Raw genomic sequence first — 20,298 nt, 5'->3', positions numbered from 1 at the left:
ACTTATGTTTACGAGAAATTCGAGAAGCGTTAACAATAGGCGCCATTTTTTTGGGTTTAAAGTGTTTTACCTCTTTTCAAAAATAACAGTTGATTGACAGTGTATTTTAATATACGATAAAGCAAATTCTATCATAATTGACCAATCTGTCTGTTTTATATCGTCATGTAAAAGTGTCCTCTCAATAAACTGAACAGTCCTTAAATGATTCCGGATTCTAGCTGGACAGAGCTTTACCATTGGAATGATATTTCAAATGATACTGTCCATTCCTAAATCCATTCGTCAATCCACTCTACTACCATATATAATTGTTTGTAGCTACAATGCTTGGTTCCCGGAGATTTGATGCTTGAATTTGGTTCTGCTTCTTCAAGATTGTTTCAAGCTAATACATTCAACGCGAAATGTCGATTCTCCTGTTTGGTGAGATTGTTTCAACTTGATTTGATTTGATTTCAGAAACTAAATACGCGTTGTATTTTCCAATTGATTTAAGAGATAGTGGTTGTAGTCGTTGTCTTCAGCTATGTTCAATTTATCTCGTTTCAGTGGACGATTAAGGTAACCCAAGGAGGCACCTCCTATCTTTTGTCTCTTTCTAGTATTGTCACCTCGTAATTTTGGAGCGGCGTATTTCGGTTTTCAGTTGTTTGATGTTACTGTAAATGTATCAGCATGTAGATTGCGAGCAAGCATACATACGCCGGTGATACCTTTTCAATATCATATTTGTTGTAGAAACAAAATTAAGCATTCAATGATGAAAATGATGACGATCTGATTGTTTGTGCTTCCCGTATCACTTTAATCACGCTTAAACCTAGGCATACGTGCCTTCTTCATTCTTCCTTCTACTTTTTACCTTCTTCCTTCTTCCTTCTTCTTTCTTTTTTTTCTTCTTTCTTATCATTTCTTCCTCCTTCCTCTTTTAACATTCTTTCCTCCTTTTCTCCTTCTTTCCTCCTTATTCTTACTTTTGTATTTCGACTTCCTTCTTTCATCTTTTCCCTGTTCCCTCTTCGTTCTTCCTTCTTCTTTTTTTTCTTTCTTCATATTTCTTCTTTTTTTCCTTCTTCTTTCGTTTTCCTACCTCTCTCTTTCTTCCTTCTTCCTTCTACCTTCTTCATTCTTTCTTTTATTTTCTTTTCTTTCTTTCTTCACTTTCGTATTTCGTCTTCCTTCTTTAATTTTTTCCCTGTTCCCTCTTCGTTTTTTCTTCCTTCATATTTCATCTTTTTTCCTTCTTCCTTCGTTTTATTACCTCTCTTTTTTTCTTTCTTCCTTCTTTCGTCTTAATTTTCCTTCCTCTTTTTATTTTCTCCATTCTTTCTTTTATTTTCTTTCTTTTTTCTTCTTTCTTTCTCCTTTCCTTCTTTCTTTTTCCTTCTTCCTTCTTCTTTCTTCATTGTTACTTTCTTCTTCCTTCTTTCTCCTTTCTTTCTTTTTTTTCTTTTTTCCTTCTTCCTTCTTCCTTCTTCCCTTCTTCCTTCTTCCTTCTTCCTTCTTCCTTCTTTCTTCTTCCTTCTTTCTTCTTCCTTCTTTCTTCTTTCTTATTCCTTCTTCCTTCTTCCATCTTCCTTCTTCTCTCTTCCGTCTTTTTTCTTCCTTCTTCCTTATTTCTTCTTCCTTCTTCCTTCTTCCTTCTTCCTTCTTCCTTCTTCCTTCTTCCTTCTTCCTTCTTCCTTCTTCCTTCTTCTTCCTTCTTCCTTCTTCCTTCTTCCTTCTTCCTTCTTCCTTCTTCCTTCTTCCTTCTTCCTTCTTCCTTCTTCCTTCTTCCTTCTTCCTTCTTCCTTCTTCCTTATTCCTTCTTCCTTCTTCCTTCTTCCTTCTTTCTCCTTTCCTTTTTCCTTCTTTCTACTTTCTTCTTTTCTTTTTTCCTTCTTTTTCTTTTTCCCTTCTTTCTTAGTTTCTTCCTTCTTTTCTTTTTTCCCTTCTTTCTTAGTTTCTTCCTTCTTTCTTCTTCCTTCTTTCGTCTTCCTTCTTTCTTCATTCTGCTTTCTTTTTCTTTCTTCCTCCTTCTTTCTTCTTTCTTCCTTCTTCCCACTTCCATCGCACTTCTCTTTTCGCTCTTTCCCATTTTTTCATTTATTACATTTAACTTCTCACTTCTCATTTCTCACTTTCCACTTCTCACTACTCACTTCTCACTGCTTACTTCTCATTACTCACTTCTCACTTCTCTCTACTTATTTTTAAATTCTCATTTCTTACTTCTTACTTCTCACTTCTCACTTATCATTTCTCACTACTTCCTACTACTCACTTCTTATTTCTCACTTCTTACTTATCATTTCTCACTTTTCCCCTCTCACTTCTTACTTCTCACTTCAGACTTCTCACTTCCCACTACTCATTGGTCACTTCTCACATTCCAATTTACACTTCTTACTTCTCATTCGGCCTAAAGACCATTCGACCTAATGATCCAGCGTCGTCCCATCCCATGACGTGTTGCTACAAAGGGGTGACATTAAAGCAGAACGGTTAGTACGAGCCCGAGCAAAGGTTGAAATCAAATTGAAATCAAAATTTGATGTCATTATTTGATTACCCCAGTTGATCTCGTTTTGTATGGATCAACGGTTAACACAGCAGGAATGAGAGCATATTTTTACGCTGTGGAATCAAACTGAACACAAATTTTGCTGTCAATGAAAACTACATAATTACTAAGTTTGAAATTATAATATTCTTAATTTGATATCAAAAGGAGCATTCAATTAGATTATTCTTTTGAGCATTCATAATAACTACAGCATGTTTTGTTTACAGATTGCTTCTAATCTAATCGTAAATAACTCACTTCAGATAATCGACCGCATAATTTGATGATAAGCTGCTATCATTATGATAACTGAGAAATGCATATTGAAAACATGTTCCGATATCAATATATTAGATAATATTTGTTTGACATCAAATTTTATTTACAATATAATCAGCAGAGCTTAATATCAATTTGCTCTCATTTTGTTAACCGACTTCACTTAGGTGACCGATTTAATGTTTGTGTGACTTTATTGATGCGCTGCAAACATTAAAAATGACAAAAAATGATAGTTTAGGTAATCGACTTTCGTCTTTCTTTTTAATATGTGAAAAACGATACTGCGGATCGAAAACATGTGTTCTGACTCTGGGGAAAAGAATATTTATGAAATATTGGTGGGAGTCGAACCCAGACCTCCCAGTACGCTAGACGGGTGCACTACCATTATGCTACGGTAAACTTAATGCTACCCTCATTAAGTTACCTTAGCGGTAATGTGATAGATACGGTGTAACTCCCTACGGAAATTAGCAGATCAATCACACTCGTTCAGGGTTTGCAGAAATCGCTCTCAATAGATAACAAACAACGATAAAAGAGAGGCAAAAACTGTTCATAACAAGCCATGATAACAAATTTATTAATGCACAGTGGAAGTGAACGTTGGACATAATCTAAATTCACCATTCTTTAGTTAATGCGAGGTTCTTTGACTCCTCGAAAATAGTAAATCCTCAACAATAATATTTTAATAATAGGAGGCCGCCAGGAAAATATGATAGACTTTGAACGTTAATATCTCAGCCGTTTCTCGATGGATTTCCAATATTTTTGTACCATTCGATCAAAGAAGAGTCAACGCTTCATTGTGTTGTTCTAAAATACAGATTTCTATCTATTTATTATTGGAGATTGGCAAACAATTAAGAAATAGTAAAACAACCAATCCCGTGCATGCATCGCAAGCACAGACATCAAAATCTAGCAACTGCTGGTTTGGATCTAATTCTCAGTTCGAACAAGATTTCACGCAGAGCGGACGCAGGACGGAAACAGCATCACGATGGTACTCGTACTGGTAGCATTTTCAACGGAAAACCATCGCATTGATGGTGGTCGTGGTCGTCGGTTATCCTCAACCGTTGGTCGTTGGTCATCATTCAACCTCAACGAACCAGCATTTTATGTGAAGAAAGGGTTGATTAGGGTTAAACTGCCGTCTGTCGCGATAACGGTGGCGGATGCAGTGGCGATGCTGGAAATTTATTCCAAATGGTGGTGTCTTACTCAAAAGTCATCGAGTTTAGTTGCAGTTAGTTATTGGAAAAGTGCATTGGGGAAAGAAAATTGGATCTTCTCAGGACAACATTTTCTGGACAGAAAGGGTTGATTTCAAAAATTGCCTGTTTCAGTGACATCGCCGTGATAGCGTGGCTGCTGTTAGTGATTTCATCCATTCGAACAAATTTATTGTATAATCCCTCAGACGCGCGCTTGTTAATTTGCTACCGAAGGGCAACTTTCTGTCGTCACCAAACGATTAAGTTTTGCACTTTGAAGAAAATTCATCGCAATTGACGCCAAGCGATTATGCTTTGTACTATGAAAATCGTCGTGGGTCAAATTTATTTTGTTATTCTTTTCAACAAAACGTATTTTGAATCATTAACAACTCATAACCAAATTCAGCATCTTGCGAGAAAATTTCACAGAATGCTTTGAATTTCCCGTCTCCAATGACTGTGATTCTGTTACCGAAGGGTAATTTTCTGTCGTCGCTAAACGATTAAATCACAAACTTTAAAGAAAATTCATCTTGGATTAACCTTCTTTTGTATAAAATGGTGAGCTGAAAAATATCAATTTCATTTCCAATTTCACTTTCCGCCGACGAGAGCTAAATCGACGCAGACTTAGTGTTAGTGAAAATTTTCGTTTAGCTACTTTAGTGTTTGAAATGTCTTAAAAATAAAGGATCTTTTCGGAATCGTCACTGTTGTTTAAGGTCACTCCTGACGGAATCCAAGTTTAAAAGTGCTCGCGTTTTCGGGGGCACACCACTCGATACGGAAGCAATGCACAACTGTCATTTTTATTATTTCACGCATGCTGCAACACTCTAACATTCACCTACTCAGTGACTGAGTAAAATTGTATTGCCATCTCTTTTCTTCCCACGGGAATTTTACTCAGTTTCCGTCAAAAGCAGGATTACTCATAGTTTTGAGTTGTCCTGCTTTTGACGGAAATTGAGTAAAATTTCCGTGGGATAGAAAGAGAGTGCAATACAATTTTACTCAGTCACTGAGTAGGTGGAAGTTAGCGTGAACGCAGCAAAGCTAAATCAACAAAAATGACAGTTGTGCGCCGCCTCTGAACCGAGTGGTGGACCTTAAACGGATAAATTCGGTGTGTTTTTCGGGATGAACCACTGCGTCCGTTTCGTTGAACTTTTGTAGTATCAGTGTCAGAAAATGAAGAAGTCGTTTTTCATTCAGATCTTTTGTACCGCTATTTACCCTTCGAAAAATGGCTGATGCCCCTTAATCAGCTTCGGCTTCAACAGTAAGTGGGAAAATATTGAATTTGACCATGCATCGGTACTGAAGCTCAAACATATTTTTGCTTCTTCTGATAAGACCCGAATTCGTTTTTGTACAGAGATCTGATTTCATTGCGGTTTGCCTTTTGAGAATCTTACCTTTACACAGAGCTCTAATCAGTAAGAGCAGTGGCGTAGCCACGGGGGTGGTTTTGGACATAACCCCCCCCCAGAGACAAAATTTTTAGAAGAAAAAAAATTTTCGAACCTTCTCGAAATTAAAAAAATGTTCAGAAACCATTCCATATATTATTTCAATTAAACACACTTTGACCAAAATAGTTTGTAGCAAAATCATCGTTCCAATATCCAAGGTTCAAATCAATTACGTCCATTCGAACAAAGTACTAGGATTTATGTCATTATGGGCGAAGAGTCTCAAATGCAAATAAGGCTCTTCCCTGTTTGCAGCATTCCCATGAATATCAAATCAGTCCCCTTCGAATCATTAGTCACCAAAACTCTTCGTCTTTCACTCTGCTAAACCTTGCCAGTCATCGTAATTCCAAACACAACACCCTTTCAACCCAAATCAAAGATGGAAAACGGTAAGGTACACAGTCATAACTCAATTTGCTTGGATGATATATTTAATGAAACGGGATCGACGAGGCCGTGGTAGTTGGTTTGCTCGGTGTGATGGATGGACATTGGCCGTGCTTGACCGGCTGCCGACTGTTAAATGAAATTACTTCAATCTGACGTGTCGTGTTTGTATGATCCCACATAAGTAGGTTAAATGCCAACATTTAACGTCAACACGAGGCCAGATTAAAAGTCGTTGGAGAAATGAGAGTCTGGTGTTGGTTTCTGGTGTCTGCTGTACAGTCAGTGATCAAAGTTAGAGTACGGATTACCAACGCTTCCGTGTGTGGAGCGCCAAACCCGCATATGCGACTGCCAACATGTACTTGACCTAAACGGATGGAATCGGTACCAGATGGGGATGGGGAATCGATTTTTTCCTCGATTTTCCCCGGAAAATACCGAGAAACAGATAGGGATATGTAGAAGGCAAAAGGAAATGCGTTTCGATGGCGTGAAGCAATCCAGGTCGGCGCCTATCTACCAGTTGGCAGACAACACGAACTTGGGCTTTGTTACTCTAACACGGTTTCTTTGTAGCAATGAAACATGCCCTAGGCTGCTGGATTCATGTTGATATAGTTAAGTGAGCTGTATTGCCCGGCCGCTACTCATCACAATGCAGTATGCAGTACTTCGTTGGAGGTATAGCTTTATGCATTTCAAAGGCATTAAATTTATGGACACTGTTCCAAAGGTGATCTTGATTTTCGCTTTTAATTTTTTAACGCCGTTTTCTTGGTGAGCACAAACCATTCGAATCCATCAATGTAATAGAATGTAATAAAATGTAATAAACTAACTGCTCCATTTTCCATCTTACAATCTTACATATTCATCTATCTTACATCTTATATAGGAAGAAAAGGATATATTTATCATCAATTGCATCGATTCATTTTGACAGCAGCGTGCTCAAAGCTGAAAAAGAAACAAGAGCATCGGTTTTTCATTGATTTGCTTTTGATGGGATGAAAACAGGAGATTAAGAACTGGAACAGTTACCCTATATGTAATACATCATTGGAATGAAACGGTTTGATTAAGGAGAGAATCGCTTTTGAGAAAAGTTCATAGGAATATTTTTTTGCTGTGATGGAGCTTGATAAGCATTAGCTTTTCTCATCTCGAGCATGAATACAAAGCAACCGTGGTCTCGTACATTTTCTTCGACCGTCGTATGTGGTTTTTATGATCGTAACGTTTCTACCACAAAGAAAATTGACCGTAATTTGTTATTTGATGGCCCCCTTTTTCCATTTTCATGGGATGAAGAAGAAAAAGAACGAGAATGAAGGGCCCACAACAAATAGCAAATTCAGGGACGTGTACTATTGCAGCTAATCCCAGCACAGGAATTAACAATCGATTTTCAATAACACAGTTTAAATTCTTTTAGATTTATAAGTACAGTAAGATCAATTGAATGTTGCGTTTATTTGCATGAAAATACATTAAAATGTACGAGAAAGGCAAAATACAACATATTTGTATGTGTCTGTGACAGTAAATATTTGGTACATGTTCAATTATATGTAAACCAACGTGTTTTTCTGTTCTATATGAATATTCTCCAACATTTCAAAAACGAGCTTGGTAGTCATATGGCTACTGCTTCTGCCTCATCTGCAGGAGGTCGTGGGTTCAATCCCAGGTCCGTTCCATGTTCCAGGTTCCTTCTTTATATTTTTTTCTCTATATTTCTCATGTTCCAGCAATAGCTAAAACTGGAAATGGACTTCCATACCGTTTCCATTTCTATACTATACCTTCAACCTTCTTGTAGAAACTGCTAGAATTGGAAATGAACGAAAAAGCTCGTTTTTTACATCAAGAAATTCTATCGATTGTTTTCTCCTATCTAATGCAGCAGCTCGTTAATCAAAACGAACATCTGCCCATCGAATCTAACCCAAATATTCCAACAAATTCCACATGAACTAGTGGCAAGTGTAGAGGTATATTCGGTTTGCAGTGGGCATCAACATTTCCTCCCCTTCCCTAAATTGACTTGCATTCTGACGTGGCAGGCGCCAGTGTGACTTAACAAATGAGATCATCAGTACTTGTACATTGAAGATGAGTGCTAGTCCCAAGCAAACATCTATTGGTTCTCTGTGCAAGAACAGCTGATCTGGTCATAAAGGAGTACCGTCAACTGGGGGGAAGATGATCATTTTTTAGACAAAACATGCAATAACAATGTCTGTTTACATTTTAAACCGAAACAAATATTTTCAAAACATGTACTGCTATACGTTGCAATAATCAACAACTTTAGTTTTCTGAAATGGGTTCGCATTTATTAAAATATATTAAATTATCACACATTTTTTGAGTAATCTGGTTTGGGGTGAAGTTGATCATAACAGCTCTACTAAAATCATTATGACCTAGTAGTCAAAATACACTAGGTTATTTGTATGAATGTTGAATTTACTACGTAAAGAAGTCTACGAAGTCAATATTTGAAACGAAAATAGCGTCATTTATGACTATCTCTCTCTTTTTTCCACAAAATACATTTTCATGATTATAATCGAAAAACTCGGACTTCTACCTAGCGGTAACATTACTTGAACGGAGAATATTGTTGACTACCGTTTCATAAAAAAAAAATTGGAACTTTTGACTGACACATCAAATGATCATCTTCCCCCCAGTTGACGGTACTACTACGGGCAGTCAATCAAGCTCAAGCTCTATAGAAATATTCTCCAACATTTCAGTAAAAAATTTATTTGATAATACTGCTAATGATTACCCGAAAATGCTTTACAAATGTGAAAACTTCAACCCCTTCGCTTTTTAAGTACAAGGTTGCAAAATTACCGGAAATCCTTAATGACATACTTCTCTTCTTCTTATTATTATTCTTCTTATAAGCATCACATACTCCACTGAGACATTGCCGCCTCGCAGCTTTGTGTTCATCAAGCGCTTTCACAGTTATTAACTGCAAGGTTTCTAAGCCGAATTACCATTTTTGCATTTGTATTTCATGAGGTAAAAGCGATGATACTTTGATGCCCAAGGAAGTCGAGAAAATTTAAATTTCCAAAATTTCCTAGACCAGGGCGGAAATCGAAACCGGAATCGAGGCTTCCTTGAACATGGTCTTGCTTTGTAGCTGCGCGTCTTACCGCACGGCTATGGGAGACCCTAACTTAGACAGGCATCTCACTAGCTCAAAATTTATAGGGCTGAACACGGGGAAAGCGTTCAATCTAACGAAATAAAAATTTATTGTCATAAAACAGAGAGCAAAGTGCCTTTTTCTATTTCAGGCGATCAAATAAAAGAATCGTGGGTTCTTTGGGCTTCGTGGCCGTGCGGTTAGCGACGTCAGACGTCGTCTAGACGCATGTGCTATGGAGTGTGGGTTCGATTCCCGCCCTGGTAAGGAGGAAAATTCTCATAATGGGAAAATTTTCCACTGGTCCACTGGGTGTTAAGTGTCCTGTCCGTTGTATCATGCTAGGTGTTAAGTGTTCAGTCTGTACGACCTCTGGTGGAAGACGGTGCTCCTGTCTCTCTTCCTGTCTCTCTCTCTCTCTTTGATCAATTTCGCACAAAAGGCAGTCATGAAAGGATGATGTGCTTTATTTAAAAAATAATTTTTCCTTATTAGGCCGATGCAAATATTTAAAATCTATTTTGTCTCCCCCCCCCTTCGGATTTTTTGCCAAAAAATAATATTTTGAGGGGGCAACAAAATAAAATTCGGATAATTTTGAGGATTTTCAAAACATTCTTTAACAAATCCGAGGAGTTTTTTGATTTTTTTCATTTTAATATTTATTTTTTATTATCCCCCCACTCAACTTTTCGGAGACCAGTAGGACAAAAAGTTAATTAAATATTTGTAACGGCCTTATTTTAATAATTTTACAATAATTTTAATTAATTATAAATAATTAAAAGTTTTATTTAATACAACCGATTCTGTTTTTGCACGGATTTGTTGAAAATGACCAATTCGGTCAAATATCCTATTCGGCCAAATGTCTTATTCGGCCAAATGTCGTATTCGACAAATGTCCAATTCGGCCAAATTTCTTATTCTGCCAAACGACCTTTTCGACCTAATGACTCTTTCGGCCAAATGACCCTTACACACATATTGAGAAATTAGAAGTAAGAAGAGAGACGTCTCAATTCTCAATCCTCATTTCTCACTTATCACTAAGTGAGAGCGTGAAGTGATTAGTGAGACGTCCCACTAATCTATTCTCACATTTCAAATGACCTATTCGGCCAAATGTCTTATTTGGCCAAACGACCCTGTCGGCCAAACGACCCTATTGGCCAAATGACCCTTTCGGCCAAATTACCCTTTCGGCCAAATTAACCTTTCGGCCAAATTAATTTTCGGCCAAATGACTCTTTCGGCCACATGACCCTTTCGGCCAAACGACCCTTTCTGCCAAACGACGCTTCCCTATTCGGCCAAACAACCCTTTCGGTCAAATGACCATTTCGGCCAGACGACCCTTTCGGCCAAATGACCCTTTCGGCCAACTGACTTTCGGCCAGATGGGTTTCGGCCTAATGGTTTGTTCGGCCTAGTGGCATTCGGTCAAATGGGTTTCGGCCAAACGACCCTTCTCCTGGGTGTTTCTCAAGCGGAATTCTGAAAAGTGTTGTATGGCGGACTTCTATCGCTTTTTTCCCGCTACAACTTTGTCTATGGATCAGGGATTGAATCCTAAAGAGAATGAACAAGTCTCTCACTTATCATCTCTGTATACATATACGATATGTAGCATACCGCGAGAGACTTTTTTCGCAAGCTGGCATGGTAGAGAACTGATTCGGGAAGCTATACCCCATGATAAATTTCTCTCAGAAAACTCCAAATGTGGGGAGCACTAGCTCTGATGATGCATTTCAACTTGTTCTACACAGCTATGCAGTAACCAACACGAAATGAGCGAAAACATAGCGAGAATCACCATTTTTCTGTGGGGGCGTCCTATCCGATTCTGTTTTTTTTTTTATTTGTATTTGTTTTATTCATCGGACTATGTTGTCTACATGAAATTCTTAAATCTAATGGAGGTCAAACAATAAAAACATTAAAGACGGCCCAGCAAGCGGCAGCGAAATCTGGATGAAGAGATGTTGAAATCCAATTCACCGGACACTTCGTTGAAGCAATGGATCATGGCGACAATGGAACTGTTTGCAGCATAGTTTGTAGCTTGTGGCTCCTCGTGTAGCAGCGCTCGCGCTCGAAGCGGCCGAACAGGTGCGTATAAACAGATCCTCGACAGCAACTCAGGAGCATCGTATTCAGATGATAAAAGCTTGGCAATGAAAACACACTGAGGTAAATTCCTCCGCTTGGCTAGAATATCCAACCCGAGTAGACGATAGCGATCAGCGTAAGCAGGCAAGTTCAACGGGTCATTCCATGGAAGGTGGCGCAAAGCATATCTGACGAATCTTCTTTGGACATTCGAACCGGTCACTCCATACAGCCTGGTAGGGGTTCCAAACAACAGATGCAAACTCTAGTATTGAGCGTACCAGAGAGCAGTACAGTGCTTTGAAACACAACGGATCTTGGAACTCATTGGAGATTTTAAACATGAACCCAAGCTGGCGATTGGCTCTATCTATGGTATTTGAGAAGTGGCGGCTATAGGTAAACTTTTCATCCAAAACAACGCCTAGGTCTTTAACATGATCAACCCGTTGAAGTTGAGAACCAGCAATACTGTAGTCAAACTGGATGAAATTAGTCGTTCATCGGAAACTTTTGACACAGCACTTCGGAATGCTCAGAACCATCATGTTCCGAGTACACCAGTCATGGAAGATTTCGAGAAGGTTCTGTAGCTCATAGCAGTCAGTTTGGTCTCGGACAACTACATACATTTTAAGGTCATCGGCAAACAACAGCAGCATACCTCCACGTTGCAGTATAAGGGTTACATCGTTTATGAAAAGCGAGAATAGCAATGGTCCAAGGGTGCTACGGTGCTACCTTGTGGAACTCCAGAAAGATTCGAGAAACAATCGGACGAACTGTTTCCAATGCTGACCGACATTCGGCGTCCAACCAGATATGTTCTGAGCCAGGTGCATAAAGCAAAAGAACAGCTCATTTTTTCTAGTTTTGCAAGCAGCAAGTAATGACTAACTTTGTCGAAGGCAGATTTTAGATCTATTTGAAATTTTTTACACATGTTCTCCATGCAAAACGAAGTAAAACTGGTAAGATTCGTTTCCACAGAGCGGCCGGTAAGCGATTTCTGAAAACCCTGCTAAGGGTACATTGCTCTATGTCTAATATTTGAAGCATGAAACGCTAGTTTCACTTAATATACTTAATGATAATAAGTGTTATTATCATTAAGTATATTAAATGATACTAGCGTTTCACGCTGTACATATTATACATAGAGCAACGTACCCTTAGACAAAGTTATAGAGGGTAAATAACGCTAGAAGTCCTCCATGCAACACTTTTGGGAATTCCGCTTCTGGAATGAGTTGTTAGCTGAATACTAAATGATATTTATTTTATTTATTTATTTAATTATAATTCATCTGACAGCTTAGTCTTAATGAATGAAACTAAAACTAACGGTTACAATAATAGTGACCTCTTCACCCTATTTTTAAAACGTTCGGGTGCTTCGCAAAAGTCAAAAAGCTCCTCAACCATTGTAAATGTCCTGATCATTGCAGAGACTGGTTCGTTGTGCCCAAAGAACGTACGATGAAATCGATCCTGCAGTAGTGATCGTTGTCGAAGAGGTCGTTGAATGGCACGAATATCCAGTAGCCCGAGCAACCGAGGAGAGTCGATTTCTCCGCACAGTAGTCTAGCCACGAATGTCGCTTGCTGCAGCTTTCGCCTTCTTTCGAGGGTGTCCATATTGAGCAATTTGCACCGAGCAGGATATGGAGGAAGATTAACCCATCGTAAATGACGCAGGGCCATTCGAATAAACCTCCGTTGGACACGTTCAATTCTCAACTTCCATACAACGTCATTCGGAGTCCAGATAATAGAAGCGATAGGTCGCACCAGCGCACAGTACAAGGACTTCAAGCAGTGTGGACCAGTGAAGTCCTTCGCAATTTTCGATATGAAACCCAGCTGGTGGTTTGCCTTGGCAATTATCGACGTATAATGGGCGTTGAACGTCAGTTTTGGATCCAACACAACTCCAAGGTCAGTAACCTACGTAACTCTTTGAAGTGTGGTTCCATCAATACGGTAATCAAACAATAATGGGTGTTGGATGGAAGGTCATAACAGAGCACTTTGGAACACTGACAGTCAATTTGTTCTGATAGCACCAGGTAATGAACACGTTCAACAAACTTTGCAGACGATGACAGTCTTCAACTGATCATACTATTAGATATATTTTCAGGTCGTCTGCATAGATAATTCTGCAATCCAAACCCAATTTCGATGCAACGTCGTTGAAGTAGAGTGTAAACAGCAGAGGTCCCAAGTTGCTTCCTTGTGGCACGCCAGATAAGTTGCAGAAAGGGGACGAAACGCACGAGTCAATTTTCACACGGAGTGTTCTGCCAGTTAGGTAAGAACCAAGCCACGAAGTGAGTTTGGTCGTTGCTCCGAGGCGCGATAGTTTGGACAACATGATGTTGTGGTCGATCTTGTCGAAAGCAGCCTTCAAATCGGTGTAGATAACATCTACTTGAGCCTTATTCTCCATAGCACTAATACAAGTGTGAGTGAAGTTGAGCAGGTTTGTAGTGACTGATCTACCCGGCATAAAACCATGCTGATCGGTAGAGATGTAGTTCTTCGATTGGCTAAGAATAACATCACTGATAATTATTTCGAATAACTTTGATGCTGCAAACAAGTTGGTTATTCCTCGATAGTTCTTGACATCCTTTCTATCACCATTTTTTATATACCGGAATCATATAGGCCTGTTTCCAAATGTCCGGAAAAATGCAGCGTGCAATCCTGCAGCGTGGAGGCCTGCTGTTGATGTTTGCAGACGTTCTCAAATTATACCTCGTTATTGGAAATCTGGCGGACTGCCAAAAATTGCAGAAGCTCTTGGATTTATTCAAATGTTGGTGTGTGCGTAATATGATGGTCCTGGCTGTTTCAAAGTGTTACGTAATAAGCTTTCATCGCACTGCCGAAATCGTGGTTTTCGATTATAGTATCGCAGGTACAACTTTACAACGTGTGGATCACGTTAAAGATCTAGGCGTCGTGTTGGATGACAGGCTAACTTTCAGACGTCATTTTCAACTACGATCGACAAAGCGAATCGCCAGCTTGGTTTTATTAAAAAAAAATCTCAAATGAATTCCGCAATCCTTTATGCTACAAAGCCTTATACTGCTCATTGGTACGCTCTCAACTCGAATTTGCTTTTGCTGTCTGGAATCCATATCAAGCTGTTTGGACTGATCGGTTTGAAGCTGTGCAGGGTAATACGATATGCCCTGCGCCATCTCCCATGGACGGATCAGCTGAATTTACCACCGTATGCTGATCGCTGTAGTCTGCTGGGGCTAGATACTCTTGATAAGCGGAGAAACGTGGCGTAAGCCGTTTTTATCGCCAAACTTCTGTTATCCGAGTACGACGTGCCAGATTTGTTGGCAAAAATTCCATTGTATGCACCCTCACGATCCCTTCGACCTCGAGATTTGCTCTTCGAAGAAAGAAATAACACCAATTATGCTGCCAATAGCTGCTTTGTCGCTATGATCCGCCATTTCAACGAGGTGTCGGACGAATTCGACTTCAACATCAGTTCATCCGCGTTTCGTCAACGGCTAAACAGATATTTTATCAACTGACCTTTAGTTTTAAGTTTTCATGTAGACGACACAGTCAGATGAAATAAGCAAAATAAATAAGTTCAATCCCTGTTCTCAAGTCTCTTTGATTATTGCAGAGAAATATTTAACCTATTCAGAAAACCATAATTTTCAATATCTAGGCAATTTTATTTTATAACATTTTTAAGCGGCTTCCTAACGTGAGCAACCTTGTTTATTTGGTATTTTTATATTTTTTTGATGACTCAAAACAATTCAAGCTGAATTCGAAAACATTAAGTATTCATGGAAAAGCTTGAACATTTTCAGAAATTCACTAATATCGAATTTATAAACAATGCGAAAAGAATTCTTCAATCTTAGATTACAAATTTATCAAAATTTAGTTATATGGAGAAGACAAGTTTACACAGACACAGCGTTTTGAAATAATCACAGCATAATTGGAAATCAGTTATATTTTTCGCGAATTTCGTGATGTTAGTTCCAGGACGAATGAACGAAAGGCAAACAATTTCTATTGCAACCCATGCGCGCAGTGCCTTACATCGACTAAGAAAAATACATCCCAGCAGCTGGAGCCGTGCTTCACCCTATACCGAGACTCTAGCTACGCCTATGGTGCCAAGACAGCTCATTGTTTCAATCAATCAATTATGTGAATTATGTTAAAAAATTCAGAAATTGCATAAAAACGCCGATCCGTCCAATTTTTTAATAGGCAATGTGACAGGATTCTTCATCAAATTCAATTTGTTGGAAGCAAATGGAGCAGGTGCCCAAAAAGATGCGAGATCTTTTTACGCGTTTTTGGTTTTAAAAAATGTATTTTGGCGGCGAGACCTCTGGACACACACATACGTACACATACACACGTACGCACAGACATCACCTCAATTCGTCGCGCTGAGTCGATTGGTATAACACACAATGGGTCTCCGGGCCTTCTATAAAAGGTTTGTTTTAGGAGCGGACATATAGCCTTTCGGCACACTTTGTGTACGAGAAAAGCAAAACTAGGAATAGAAATCATCTGTAAAAAGGTTAAGTTTTCGTTTGTGAATGTTTATTTAAATAATATGTAGGATGCACATTCATAATCAGAAATACTTACTAGGTCTCAAGGTTTAGATAAATCTATCCTGGCCAGTGTTGTATTTGCATGTCATTTCACTAATTTGTTCAAAATTAGTTTAGAAGAATCATACAAATAAATGACATTCTACATCACTGATCCTGGCAATATGTCTAAAAATTAATTAGGAACACCTCAAAATGGATGAGAACTTATTGAACCTTCATTAAATTTGTTGATTAATAGAATAAAGCAAAATCTGAAAATAAATATGTATCACTTTCTTCTTATACGCAATATAAGTCCAATGTTTGAATAAAAAAATGAGTCGAGAGATATAATTATTCATACAATTTAGCAATTCGGTCATAAGCTTAAATAATAGCTCCAGTCAACGTAACTGACGGAGCGAAACGAAAGCAAATTTATTTGCCGGATTCGTGGAACCAACAAAGCACCCACTACCTACTATAAGATACTTTGCAAGACAGAATAACTTACTTTCGAACTGACTAATCGCTTACACCGCCAAAACAAACGATGCTCCAAGCTCATTCAGATTCAAGCACCGGCGGATTTGCTGCTCCCAGTTACAGTTGCCGTGGATAAGATGCAGCTCCTCGGTAATGTTAATACACAAGTTCACCAACACTCGTTTTCCCCATAGATACCGCTCTTGCTTCTCCAAGGTACACTTTTCTCTACATCTGTCAGCATTAATTCACTTCGGCACCTCCTCGCCCATTTCAATCATCATTTATTTCCCACACACACACGCTTACCGCGTGCATCACCACCGACCGCCCACAAATCGGTCTTCTTCAAGTCGATTTTCCACACCAAATTTAAGGGGTCTTCTTTAGTGCTGCACGTGTTTTCCACCTATTTTGCATTTTCGCCCAAGAAAGGGAGAGGTTGAAGAATCTTCGTCGCGAGCACTTCGCGCGCTTACGGATGGAAGCAGAATTGGAAAAATGGCTTTTTTCTACCTTATCAATTTGGTGCATGGATTATCCCAGACACTGCACTTTAAACGAATTTAGCAATTTCGCTGCACACACGTAGAGATTTGTATTTGCCAGTAGGTGCACTAACTGTGTGACACTAGATTATGTGCATAAATTTATGTACAATTATCATACACGACACAGTGAGTTGAAAAGCAGCACGACGACGCTGCACACGTGCTCCCGCCACTTGAAGGTTATTTATTATTCATCCACTCTCATCCATTCATAAAATCGCGTTGTATCTTGCGATTCCTGAACACTTAGGTACCATTTACTTGCTTAAACTTTCGTCGTGTTTCGCGTTTCTTACCGGATTATTCATGCTTTATTTCACCCGATTTCGCGCTTCGCCCATTTTTCACCACTCTTCCCTTGATCTACACTGTCCGTTTATTTTCGTCCCATTGCCGTTAATAAATTTATGAATTATTCACTACATTAACTTACGTTTTTGTATCTTTCCTTCGATTTTTTTTCTCTCGCTTGTGTCTTTTTATTACGCTTACTTGACAATAATTGCTAACATCGATGAATGGTACTTGCTCTAGTCGATCGTCCGGCGCACGTTAAGGATCGAAGGAGAGACGAACGATTGCATAACACATGTTGCTTATATTTTATATGAACCGTTTACTGATCATTGACATATTCTGCGCACTGATCACACTGGAGCCTGTTTCAGTTTATGCTGCTGCTGCAGCAGCACTGCAAACAAGAGTACGATCTGATGCCAATATCGAACAAGCATGCCACATGAACGATAGGCCACACATGTGAGCGAAAGTTGCATTTTAGCCGTTGACGGACATGTTTTCATTGCAGCCTGCCTCGCTCAGGCTATTAATTTTTAATGAACTTTAATTTGAACCACACTAAACTTTTACAGTCCTGTTAAAACACTTTAAACAGCACTACTCAAGCGTGGAAAACCAGTTTCTGATCCGTGTCCTCCTTCAATGTTCTCATTCACTACTAGTTTCATGAAACAGTAAACGCGCTGCTCAATACAGTAACTACCAAGCCAAGTCAATCCGTTAGTTTGGAACGTAAACTGTCAACTCCTTGCACGCTAAACTGACTTCGGCACTTGTAACATTGTTGCATTAAGCACCCTCATGACCGAATCGGATTCTGATTAAGTCTGAACGCTTCACTCAAAGCCTTCCATAATCAAGGAAGGACGTTGTCACTTATAATCCGTTCGAGACTTCACCAAACAGTCAACCAATCACAACTACCCGTCAGCACCGGATCAGCAATCAGCATCAACGTCGACATCAGCTGGAAACCACTCTCGGATCCAAAGCCCCAAACAAAACAACCTGAATCAGAAGGGTGAACCACACTTGTTTTTGGGGTCTACCGGTCGGAGGAACACAGGGGGGTCAACTACATACACACACTCCGAACTCAAGAAGATGAAGAAGGGGGAGGAAGGATTTAGAGTACAAATCCGCGGGTCGCGCACTATTCTCCAATATGTATCGCTCTTGCTGGTAAGTGAACCGTTCTGGTTGAATGGTCGAACACAACTGCCTGCCCAAGTCGGCGAATTTAGTGGAAATACCTTACACTTAACAACGTTCGCCACTCACTTTGGTTCTACTGGGGTTGTTTGCTGTTGCTGGTGCTGCTGCCGCTGCTGACGATGCGATGTCTGCTCGGCTTGGCGGGCCAAGGTTCGAACGTGAGAGGACACCCCAATGTGTAGTACCGTCGGTGCCGCTGCTGGCTGTTCGTTACAAAGTTGGGGTAAGTAGGGAAGAAGGATCTATAACGCACCGGGGCGATGGGATATGATTGTTCGATGAATAAAACCATTAATGTAATGGGATTCGGCTTTACAGTCTAAATTGTTCAAACAATATCGTTTTAACTGCATGATGTTTCGGCTGTATTTGGCAGCCTTCTTCTGGGGCAATTGGTCTTACTGTTTACGTTTTGTTACACTATAACTCTGTGTCGTATTGTCGTTCATGTTTTCTATTGTAATTTTAATGGATTTTTTCATACAAACTTCTTTATAATTAGGTCGTTACAAATATTTAATTAACATTATGTCCTACTGGTCTCCGAAAGGTCAAGGGGGGATAATAAAAAATAAATATTAAAATGAAAAAAGTAAAAAAAAACTACTCGGATTTGTCAAAGAATGTTTTGAGAATTCCCAAATTATCCGAATTTTATTTTGTTGCCCCCTCAAAATATGATTTTTCGGCAAAAAAAAATCCGAAGGGAGACAAAATTGTTTTTTAAATATTTATATAGGCCAATAACGGAAATAACGGACCCTGTTCAACTGTCCGACTGTCCGACAGTCATTAATGCTGTCCAATGAGCAGCTCGAAGTAGCTCGAAGTTGTTCCCGTCCTGCTCGTTCTTTTTTGTCAACAAATGGACATGAGAGGGATGGGAAGAACTTCGAGCTACTTCGAGCTGCTCATTGGACAGCACTATTATTGTTTGAACAACTTAGATATCATTATTGTTTGAACAATTTAGACTGTAAAGCCGAATCCCATTACATATATTCAACAGTCGAGAAACCATAGAATTAAAACCATTAATTATTGTTATTATTTTTATACTTCATTAACAATATATGCATATAAGTGGAAATCGTGTCTAGCATTATAACACCATTCCAATAGTAATAATGTTCCACCGTTCCAAATACACTCATTGATCGGCAATAAGATTAACCAAGTTTGTTTATCACTTGTATCTCAGTCAGATTTAGAACAGGAGTTTGAAAGTATTAGCTGAAGATCAACTGACCCGTTGCAGACTCGTTCTGATCCATAGGATTCGATTATAAATAGGCATTGGCGTAAATAAGGGAGGGCCAGGGGGGCCTGGCCCTCCCCAGACACACTTGTGCCCCCCCCCCCAGAAAATTTGAAAATCGATTTCCAAAATAGTAAATTTTTATATACCACAAACATATTTTCTCATTCCTCATTGCATCATACGTTTTCTTCGATCAATTGTTTGGCACAGTATCGAACTGTGCAAAATGATAAGTCAAAGGAGATTTTTCATATTTTTAATGCAAATCACTTTCATTGCCATTAATTAATCAAGTAATTGCAAAGCGTGTTAACATTCTGGATTATTGATTATACCACGTTAAAAAAACAAGTTTGTTTGAAAAAATATACATTCTTGTTCTGACATCCAACGACGGTTAGATTCAAACGAAGCGGGAACATTTTTGGACCATAATTTAATAATTAATAGTCGTGACTGTCTACTATGGTGGCTTAAATTAGTATTGAAAAAAAAAAATCTTTTTTCAATTTTATTGATGGGCCGCTATCTTATTCGGTACTAGTTATTCCCTGATCTGCCCCTAACCGCAAGTCGAGCACATCTGTATATGGGATCCATATACATATGTGCTCGACTTGCAATTAGCGGCAGTGATGCTCTGGACAAAATTTCAGCCAAATCG

General features: G+C 39.1%; 1 protein-coding gene across 1 annotated transcript in view; it reads right to left on the bottom strand.

The window, feature by feature from the left end:
• LOC134212359 (lutropin-choriogonadotropic hormone receptor) overlaps positions 1-18,350 on the bottom strand; it is a 505,979-nt gene extending 487,629 nt beyond the window's left edge. The window contains exon 1 of the mRNA XM_062690132.1: positions 16,336-18,350. The gene's annotated coding sequence lies outside the window, so the exon portion shown is untranslated. The remainder of the gene's footprint in view (positions 1-16,335) is intronic.
• Positions 18,351-20,298: the final 1,948 nt, after the last annotated feature.

This window comes from Armigeres subalbatus, chromosome 2, assembly GCF_024139115.2.
Source record: "Armigeres subalbatus isolate Guangzhou_Male chromosome 2, GZ_Asu_2, whole genome shotgun sequence".
NCBI lineage: Eukaryota > Metazoa > Arthropoda > Insecta > Diptera > Culicidae > Armigeres > Armigeres subalbatus.
This window is presented reverse-complemented; position numbering and strand designations above follow the sequence as displayed.